General features: G+C 42.6%; 1 protein-coding gene across 3 annotated transcripts in view; it reads left to right on the top strand.

Moving 5' to 3' along the window:
- Window positions 1-1267: 1267 nt before the first annotated feature.
- Window positions 1268-11360, top strand: part of inpp1 (inositol polyphosphate-1-phosphatase) — a 38564-nt gene continuing 28471 nt past the window's right edge. For all 3 annotated transcript variants that reach the window (XM_051676654.1, XM_051676653.1, XM_051676651.1), the window contains exon 1: window positions 1268-1519. The gene's annotated coding sequence lies outside the window, so the exon portion shown is untranslated. The remainder of the gene's footprint in view (window positions 1520-11360) is intronic.

The following is an 11360-nucleotide window of genomic DNA, read 5'->3' as shown; positions in this document are numbered from 1 at the left end:
CTTGATCTGCTGCCAAGAACGTTTGGAGTTGAGGTTGCATCTAAAAATCAATGAATATTAATCTTAGGATGTAATAATTTCACATTTTATATATATATATATATATATATATATATATATATATATATATATATATATTTACACACACACACACATTAATCTTCATGTTAATTTCAGCATTTAATAATACATTTAAAATCAAAAGTTGTAACTGTTAACATTAGTTAATGCACAGTGAAGTAACATGAACAATTGTATTGGAATTAACATTAACAAAGATTAATAAATGCTGAAAAACTATATTGTTCATTGATGGTTCATGTTAGCTAATACGTTTACTTAACATATACACGCGCAAACACACGTACATCATACATATACTTCATTTTACATTAATATAGAATGTATTTGTTTAACTTATGCATTAACACATTCAGCAATCTTTCTCCAACAGTCTTTTCTTGCTTTGGCAGCAGAGACAGTATTACTGCATGCTTGTAATACAGTTTTATATTCCTCATATTTCTACATAACTGTTGCTTGATCCTCAGCGGAAAAATATATGGATCTCGCTCTCTCCATGTCGAACGCGATTGGTTTTTCTTCTTCTTGGTTTTTAACGGCGGGAGGCATCCAACGTACGATTGGTTGTTCGGTGCAGACGTCACTCTTTTATGTGCACGCGCGCGTAGAGTAATCATAGCTTAAGGATCAAAGCCTGAGTTGACAGAGAAAGTTGATGAACTGTTATGGTACCAATAAAGCCTGATTGCATTGGTTTGGTTTTGTCAGCTCAAAACTAATCCTGTTACCCTGAGTTTGTTCAGCTACCTTCATGGTACAGGGCTCTGGTTAGTTTGGTTCATGGCTTAGAAATCTTTTATGAAATAATGAATGGGAAAAAATGAAAATGTTGGCCGGCATTTTGCGCTCTATTATGACATTATCAGGTATCCTAAGGCCATTGTGCCATCACTGGCAATTTGATTTTGAATGCTGAACATTCTATCAAAGTATTGGAGATTTCTAAATGTAATGTTACATTTCTTTAAAGTTTAACATTTTATAGAATGCAAAAATATAGCACACCAGAAGACTGAACTGCTTAGAAAATGCACAACAAACTATATAACTGCAGATATAATGGGAGCTGTAATGGGTTGAGTTGCTAGCAGTGTAATATCAAAAGTTTGGTTTCACTTTTCTTCAGCTGATATTTATGTTTGGCTCCAGTAGGGGTCGTATTAATGAACAGACCCCGCCCCCTGCTTCGACGCAATGAGAAGGGGGAAATGTTTCCGTTCCGAGGCGTTTCCGTTACTCAAATAAAACATCTTCTTTAAAACAAACTGACATTATTCATCAGAGTTGATGTATGTGTTTATATGGCGCGAGCGTTTGATCCGCGTTCACGCGCTCAGCCTGAAGATTAGTACCACAACGGTGTGACATAAAGGAAGATCTTAGTTCAATTCAATTCAACTCAAGGACACCAAACCACTGCACATTTATTTAAGTGGTAAGAGCTTGACTGTTATCTGTTTATTCAATTTAATATATTTGTTTTATAATAATTAGGATAGTCTCTCCAGTTATGTAGACAAATACGCATATGTATACAGATGTGCGCAGTGTGTTTGTGTAGATGTGTGTGGGTGTTCAGAGAAAACGACACAAATTACGTAAACAGTGTAACACTCTAACATTTGGTCAAATGCATCAGGAGGAATATTAATAAAGTCTTCATACTGTAAGTTAGTTGACTGCTGCCTCACAACATCAGTTTATTTCCTTGACATTTTTCATATTCTGATAATGTCATAAGGCTGTAGCTAATGGGCTGAAAGTTGGAAATTTAAACTGTATTTTTTAATATGAAAGGGGCCCAGAGCAACATACAGTCAGGGGGCCCTAAATTCCTTGCTACAGCCCTGAATGTCATTATAACGGTCACATCATAATCATCAGTACATTGCTGCGTGCTTAATTCTTTTTAGTTATTTAAAATCAACATCCTGTTATTATAAACTTTGACTATGTAAAAGACAGACAGCCATTGTGTTCATAGATATTTGCATATCTGTTTGCATTGTTTTGCACCTGTCTTGGGATCTGTATGAGCACCAAGTAGAACAACATAACAGAAACACACCTTTTCATTATATTTGATAAAATACACTTATTGTGTTCAAGTGCTTCCATTTTGTTCAACTCTACATTTATGCTACATATTCAGAGTTATGAATGTCTGATCTCTAAGAAACTGTACCACCATGGTGCCACTGGTAACATCATTGCCCTCCAAGACAGTGTGGCATTATTATAATTAGCTTAAATGTAGACCTCATTCAGGCTCATTACGATTTACTTCTTGAACTACAGTAATGAAGACATTGTCTGTTTGATTTCATGTTTCCTTCATTAGAATCCTTTGATCATAACAGGGGTTTTGTCCCATTTAATGAGATATTTTTGGTTGCTAATATTTTTGTAGGTTGACCTGATTTTCACTTGACCTGCTTAATTCCATTTAATTGTGCTGAAATTACCTTCAGCATCAGTTATTTACATTTTACATTGTCATTTAGCAGATGTTTTTATCCAAAGTGACTTACAAATGTGGAACATTACAAATAATTTGTCATAAAAAAGTCAACAATATCTGCAGTATCATGCTGCCAAGTTCTCTGAGTAGCTAGAGTTGTATAAAAGCTAACGCTGAAGAAAGAGACAGACAAAGAAAGGGTTGTTGTTGTTGGATTTTTCTTTTTTCTAAATAATTAAATTAAATAGTAAGTGCCATTAGTGTGGGCTAGTTAAGTGCTCACAGAAGAGATGCATTTTTAGCTGTTTCCTGAATATTGAGATGATTTCAACAGATGGAGGTTGGACGCTCATTCCACCACAGAGGAACAGAGAAAGTAAATGTTCTTGAAATGGACTTTGTGCCTTGTTGCGGTGGGACCACCAGGCACCACTCGTTCATTGACCACAGAGAGTGAGTGGGGACGTATATCCGGAGGAGTGAGTTGAAGTAAGAGGGTGCTTTTCCATTGGCTATCCTGAAGACCAGAGTCAAAGCTTTGAATTTGATGTGGGCAGCTACAGGTAGCCAGTGGAGTGAAATCAAGAGGGGGCTAACGTGAGCCCTCTTTGATTTATTGAAGACCAGATGTGCTGCTGCGTTCTAGACCATCTGCAGCGGCTTAATTGTGCTAGCTGGAAAGGCCGGCCAACATAGCATTACAGTAGTCCAGTGTAGAAATGACTAGAGCTTGGATCAGAAGCTGCACAGCATATTCGGGCAGTGATGGTCTAATTTTCCTAATGTTGAAAAGCGCAAACCTGCAAGACCAGGTGTTTGATGAGATTTGTGAAGTTAAGCTGGTCATTAACCATCATTCCCAGTTGACAGTGAAGTCACGTGAAGATGAGTTATTTATGCAGGCAGTGATGAGCGAGTGAATTGAGTGCAGGTGCGGTGAATTAGAAATCGGGTGTTGAGGAGCGGAGCGCTGAGGGAGGCGCAGAGCCCGAGGGAGGCATGACAATGACAAAGTTTTCATACATACCTGAGTTTGCTGGAAAAACAGCACGGGCACAGATGATGAATTCAGATATCGACCCTTTGTTTCTTTCGATGGTCTGAAATCCTCAGGAGTAAAATGTTCACTGCACACCCTCCAATATTTGAGAGAATGTAGGGGTGTACTGATATCCAAGTTCAGCGCGATAAGCCAGAGCTTCAATCGCTCATGATCATGTATAGGCAATCAATGAAAAGTTAGTATTTTTCCTGGGGTTTCTGAAGGTTGAAGCATCCAGGATACACATGCCAAATGACCATTTTGAACAATACACTTATACAAATCTACAGCATAGACAATTCAACTTTTGTACGGCGCTCCTTCTCTTGTAAACAATGACACGCTTCCTGCCTCCTCCTCCATGCGTGACCTTACCAACGAGCTTACGTCATCCCTCTCATGAGTGTGCATCACAGTGATGTATGGAAGCAAACATTTGTAGTTAAAAAGTATATAAGTATTGTTTTATTTTTAAAAATAATCAATCTTTGGGTTCAGAAGAACTTAATTTGTCAACTGGAGTCGTGTGGATTATTTTGATGCACCCTAAATATGCATTTTGAAGCGTCAAAAAAATATACATTCACTTACATTGTTTAAAAGAGGAGGACTGAAATGAAATCCTAAAAATCTTAAATTCTGTTTTGATGAAGAAAGAAACTCAGATACATCTTGAATGGCCTGAGGGTAAGCAAATTAACAGCAAATTTTCATTTTTGGATGAACTATTCCTTTAACACCCCCCAAAAAACATGGGTTGTGTCCCCATCTTCTGATTGGCATTGCCAGCAGGTGGGTGTGTCTTTGAGACCAAGTCTATACAATCTAGAGGGGGTCCAATAGAATCGATGTAAAATCTTAAATTGCATCAGACGCACCCTTGCATCTCTAGATGTAGACTTGATGTTTTTTAGAATCCTAGCCCACACTCCCTCCTCCAATACCAAGTTTAAACCTTTCTCCCATACTCTCTTGAGAGAAGTTGAAGCTCTGTCCCCCCAGACTCAGGGAACAATACATTGATGCCTCATGACCTTTCTAAAGGCAGTAATTACCACTTCCAGAGTATCTGCCGCTTTAGGGTGGTGCATGCTACTCCTAAAAACAGCACAGAGCAGATGGCACAGCTGTAAATACCTAAAGAACTGAGATCTGGGAATCCTAAAATGTTGAACCAAATTTTCAAAAGATCTCAACACTCCACTCTCATATAGGTCACTGAGCATATTAACCTCCCTCACAATCCACTCTGACCAACAGAAAGGGGACTTATTAATACAAAATTTTGGGTTCCATCCATATGCTTGATGCAATGTTTAAATAAATGTCCGAATTGGGGGGTTTGGGTGACGCCATGCAAGGAGCAGACTTGTGAGCGACGAGCTCTGCGCACTTTGCTGAATTTTTGATTATTCTCATGTTATAATCTGGTGAAATTTGATACACCCAGTTACACATTTGTCCTTTGTTGCAAAACATGGCAAAGAAGTCAAAATCCTCGGGCTCTGGAGATATTAAAAGACACTTACGTGTTCAGGATGAAAGCCCCGACGGGCCTACAGACTGGGGACTCGATTTGGATGGCGCGGCGGGAGAGGAGATCCAGCGTCAGTTGTCCAACATGTCGGTGATGTTGACGAAGATTCTTGCTGACTTGGAGGATCTCGCTGTAATTCGTCGATCGATTACGGCGATGGAAATAAAATTCTCTGAGCATCAGTGTATGGACACTTTTGTCCATACCGAGTGCAAATGCGAGATAACGGGGTGTGACTTAACTACTCTGGTTAGTTTAATAGAAAGGCTTTGCAATAGCAAAATAGGGGCAAGAATTTCCTGTTCAATACAAAACCAGGGAGGGGCTCTCTCAGGTGGAAGTGACTAATGAGCCAAATATCTGAGACTGAACGCATAATAATAAAAAAAAAATCTTGGTTAGGCCTAGCCCACCTCTCTCAGTCGGCCTATATAATTTGTTGAAATGTAATCTGGGACATTTACCATTCCAAATGAAGGACTTCGCTATGCTTTCAGATTGCTTCAAATAAGAGAGGGGGACATCTGCAGGGAGAGACTGTAGCAGGTAGTTGAATTTTGGAGTACAATTCATTTTAATAACATTAACCTTCCCAATCAATGATAAATGTAATGAAGCCCACCTGTCCACATCGCTCGAAAACTGTTTTATTAAGGGGTCAAAATTAACTCTAAAAATCACACAAATTTGCTGAGAATAAAATACCCAAATACTTAATACTCTGTTTGGGCCACTGGAAGGCGCATGGCTGAAAAGCCATTACAGGGCAGTACGCTGTATTCGAGTTCTCGTGCTTTGGGTTGTTTGATGAATGAGGCATACTGTATGATCCGACTCCTAAGAACCGCCTTAAGTGCCTCCCAAGCCACGCCCATAGATTTCAGCCTTTAACATTTGTTGGAAATCAGGATTTTGCAAAAGGGATACATTAAAGCGGCAACTATATGATTTCTTTTTCTCCATATGTGGCAACACCTCTAAACTTACCAGGGTGTGATTTGAGACTAAAAATGTTTCCAATTCAGCAATCGACAACAGATGAAATGAAGGACTTAGACAAAAAAAAAAAAACAAAAAAAAATCTATTCTAGAATAAATCTTATGGACCGATGAAAAAAATTTAAAGTCCATACCAGATGGGTTCAAAAGTCTCCAAATATCTGTAAGACCAAGATTTTTACACATCCTGTGAAGCGTCAGTGTTGCTCTTGGGGGCTTACACACTTTTGCTTCACTATGATCAAGGACAAAGTTCATCAAAAGATTAAAGTCTCCTCCCAATATTATATCATGAGGGGTGCCAGCGGTTTGCAACATCCCTTCAAGATCTTTAAAAAAGCCCTGATCATCAGCATTTGGTGCGTAAATATTAGCCAAAATCAACCTTTGCCCCTTAATTTCCGCTAAAACAGTAATGACTCTTCCTAATTTATCATTAATCTGTTTGAGACATTTGAATTGTAGATGTTTACATATCAGTGTAATGACTCACCTTCTCTTACTTGAGCCAGCACTAAAGAAAGCATGTCCACCCCATATCTTCCCAAATTTTTCAGTTTCCTACGGGGAAAAATGCGTTTCTTGAAGAAACACTGTATAATATTTCTTACGTTTAAGAAAATAAGTAACCTGCCTTCTTTTTATGGGGTGCCCCAACCCATTCACATTCCACGTGGAGAGAGATAATCCACTCATATTAACATTTGACATATTAGAAAAAATAGATTGTGTCAAAAATAAAATTATAAAGACCACATTCCACATTGGTGCAACAATCAACCCCCGAACTTCCCCCCCGAACCAAACAAACAGAAAAAAGAAAAACATACACGTTAACCCTGCGCATGACAGTGTCCATCCCTCTAAACTCAAACAGTCCATGCACGCCTACGAGGGCCCCGCGACAACTTTGCAATCGGATTGCTCATGTCCGGTGCTTCTATACAAATTTTGTGAGACAAAATGACATTACAGAAAATAATCTATAAAACAAACTCTAGCCAATAGGCAGAATAAACACAAAGAACATGTAGATTATTCACAAAACTGTATCGAAGGTGTTTTCCTCCACAAAACAAACTCCAGCTTCTAAAAAACAAAACAAAATCTGTTCAGTTTCCTCGGACAGTCAAACGAATGTTCAGTGAGCCGGCTGTTCATGAGTGAAGCAGATGACCTAATCCTTCCAATGTCCTGCAAAAAATACTCCACAAAACAAACTCCATCCAATAGGAGGCATAAACACAAGGAACGTGTAGATTCATCCATAACTGTCTGGAAGGAGTGTTATTCCACAAAACAAACTCCATCCAATAGGAGGCATAAACACAAGGAACATGTAGATTCATCCATAACTGTCCGGAAGGAGTGTTATTCCACACAACAAGCTCCAGCCACTAGGCAGAACCAGCACAAAAAGAAACAAAACAGGCACCCAGTTTCCTCAGACGGTCAAGTGAACGTTCATTGAGACAAGCTCACTTGGGGAGGCAACGTGAGAAACACACCATGACTTCCTCAGTCCATCGATTTTATGAAAGACATCGCTTGTTGTTGGCATGCAAATATTCCGTGGCCAGCCTTAGTATTCATTCCCAATTTGGCTGGAAAACATCAGTGCAAAAGCGACCCTCCGTCGATGCAAAAGTTTCTTGAAGGTGTATTCCACAAAGCAAACTCCAGCCGCTAGGAGGAACCCACACAAAAAGAAACAAAAAGGCGCCCAGATTCTTCCTACAGTCAAGTGTATGTTCAGCAAGACAAGCTCACTTGGGGGGCACCATGAAAATCACCAGATGGCTTACTCACCCCATTGTTTCTATAAAAGACATCGCTTGCTGTGGGCATGTAAATACTTTGCGGCCATCCTTAGTATCTATTCTCAATTTGGCCGGAAACAGCAGTGCAAAAGTGATCTTCCATTGATGTAAGAGTTTCTTGCATTCCTTGTATTGATCATGTTTCTCTCTTGTCGAATTTGCAAGTTTGGGAACAAGAAAATGCTGTGGTTTATCCAAGAAAGCCTTCCTGTACTCCTTGGCTCGCGTAACACAAGATCTTCATCGGATGATCTCAGAAATTTGGCCAAAATTTATCAGGGCCTGTCTCCCTCAGCGGATCTGCGAGCCGGGACTCTGTGAGCTCGCTTGATTTACAGCTTATGGCCTGTTATTTCGAGCAGACTCAGAAAGAGCTCATCTAGGAATTTCACCATATCTCGGCCTTCCTCATGCTCAGGAATTCCAACAATTCGGACGTTGTTTCGCCGATTGCTATTCTCCAAATCCTCCAGTTTTTCCCAAACGCGTTCAAAGTCTATCTTGGTCACTAGCGGATTAGCAGCTAATTCCCTCTCCGATGACTCCAGATAATCGATCCGTCCCCGATTCTTGTAACCAACGTATTACAGCAAGATCCTCCAGGTCCGCTACAACTTTCGCCAGCATTACAGACATGCTCGCCAGTTGCCGCTGAATTTCTCCCAACGCACCATCCAAATTGAGTCCCTGGTCTGCGGGCCTGTCTGGGGTATCAGCTTGAGCACGTAAGGGTCTTTTAATATCTCCAGAACCCGAGGATTTTGAATTCTTTGACATGTTGTCTTTTTAGAACAGTTATGTAGCAGGGTGTATAGAATCTCACCGGTTTATGACATAAAAAGTATTAAAAACTAGCAAAGTGCGCAGAGCTTGCCGTTCACATGTCCAACCCTCACATGGCGCCACAAGACTCCTTTTTTAAGGTTTTATTAAACCGTTCGACCAAGCCGTCCATTTGTGGATGGTACATGCTTGTCCGAATAGATTTAATACCCAGTAATTCGTACAGCTTGTGTAGTGTACATGACATGAAAGTAGTGCCCTGGTCAGTGAGGATTCTTTCAGAATCCCCACTCGGGAGATTATTCTGAAGAGTGCCTCCGCAACATTACGTACTGAGATGTTGCGAAAAGGCACTGCTTCTGGGAATCGCGTTGGGTAGTCCACCAGAACCAACACAAAGTGATACCCGCGTGATGACCATTCTAATGGCCCGACAAGGTCCATGCCAGCTCTGTCCAAGGGAGCCTCGTTCAACAGAAGAGGGCGCAATGGCGCTTTTAAAGTGGCCTGGCGGATTCAACAGCTGACATTTGCGGCATGTCGCACACCACCGGCTAACATTCCTGTGAATGCCCGGCCAATAGAAACAGGCCATGAGACGGCTTAGTGATTTCCCCTGTCCCAAGTGACCTGCCATCAGACTATAATGAGCTGCCTGGAACAACATTTACCGACGGCTCCTTGGTATTAACAACTGGGTTGTATTTTCTTTTATCTGAGCACCCTGCATCACTCGATACAACCGATCGTTTATAACTGAGAAATATGGATATGTGAGTGCAATGCACAGCTGAAAGCATTGACCATCAATTACTTTCACGTGGTCAAACACATGCCTAAGAGTCTTGTCTCGCATCTGCTCTAGAGGAAAATCCCCAGTGGGAATTCCCCTAAGGGCTGGGGAAGCCGAGGCTTCCCCCTCCCTTACATCATCCTGACGCAGAGCTGACATAGATGGCCCCAGCTTCGCCTCCCCCATCAGCGCATTGCACACCCCAGACCATACCACTGTATTACAGGACCCATCCACACACAACCCCTTTAACAATTTGGGAAAAGCTGGCCAATTAGTACCCAAAATTAGTGGATGGGTGAGGTGGGAATTAACCACAGCCTCAATGTTATGATTTTGACCCCGAAATAGAATAGTGACGATCACTGCAGGATAATTGTAAATATCCCCGTGCACACCTCACCTTCACCCGATTATTTGTATCCAGTGCCCCATTTTGAACCAAGCATTGATGAATGGAGGTTTGGTTACAACCTGGATCCACCAAGGCTTGGTATGTACCCCCCCAATACTCATGGGTATTTGGTACATCCCGGCTCGATCGGGATGTGGAGATGTGGAGTGTCGGGGACCCGGATCAGCGTCCCCCACTCCATCACCGGGCACTGTTCGTGGGCGTGTTCCGGCTCCCCGCATCTCCAACAGACCGGCCCAAACCTCACGCCCACACCAGTGGCGGCAGCTTCCCCCACCTGAGAGGAAAAATTGGTAGAGCCGGGGGAGAGAGAGACAGGAGGGCTAGTACACCCCTGAGACCGGTGGATTGTTCCACCATTTCCAGGGGAACGGGATAGGTAGGAAAGAAGGAGGGGTGGGGGAGGCACTACAGTGAGAGAGCGGGGCTTGCCGGCCCCTGGGTATGCCGCTAAATGGTCCTCCGCCAACTGCACTGCTTCATCCAGCGACGCTGGTCTGTGGCACTGGACCCACTCTGCAGTTCCTTTCGGTAGTTTGGAGATGAATTGTTCCAGTACCATGAGATCGATGACACCCCCGACATCACTGGGCTCCTCGGACAGCACCCACTGCTGGCAGGCATCTCGGAGCTGTTGAACAAAGGCAAACAGACTGCCAACTTTGCTCAGCATCAGGGTTTGGAACCAACAACGATGCTCTTCGGGACTGCGGCTGACCCGCTGCAGGGGTCAGCTCAGGGTACCTCAGGAGGTTGTCAACCGGGAGTTGTTGGGCCACGAGTTGGGCCTCCCCGGTCAGCAGCGATAGGAGGTGGACTGCCCATTGCGCCCGAGCCATTCTAGAACTTGGGCCGTGTGTCCACAAAGGCCTGCGGCACATATTGCGCTCCCATTTTTGGCAGCGTCACATGGGGGTTCGCTGCTGCCGGGGTTGTGGCATGCGCCCCCCCCCCAGGTACCAAGCTCCGCAGCGCCCATCGGTCCTCGTCTTGGCATCAAAGGAGTGCCTCAAAGCACTGATGCTGCTCCGCCCGCAGATCCATGAGGGCCAGGTTTTGAGCCTGGTGGATGCTGGCGAGGGATCTGAACACTTCCTCCAGTGGCGAAGATGACTCCATAGCAGCGTACCTTCCTCCTTAACCCGGGTTTTCGCACCAGTGTTTGGATCAAAAGGAGGAAGCAGGACATGGCAATTCCAACACAGGAATGTCTTTAATTCAACTCAAAAACATGTTCACTTTACAGCGCAACATTACAGCTTCAGATGCACACAAAGTCAAGGTGCTTCAATAAAAGAACAACTGCAGCAGCCAACACACATACAGCTTCTCAGCTGGACTCTCTCTCTGCCTCTTTCAATGGATTGGGCTGTCTTTTATCTCCCCCGACTCTCATTGTGAACATGGAAACGGTAATTAGTCACAA

The sequence above is a fragment of the Myxocyprinus asiaticus genome, chromosome 37 (genome assembly GCF_019703515.2).
Source record: "Myxocyprinus asiaticus isolate MX2 ecotype Aquarium Trade chromosome 37, UBuf_Myxa_2, whole genome shotgun sequence".
Lineage (NCBI taxonomy): Eukaryota > Metazoa > Chordata > Actinopteri > Cypriniformes > Catostomidae > Myxocyprinus > Myxocyprinus asiaticus.
This window is presented reverse-complemented; position numbering and strand designations above follow the sequence as displayed.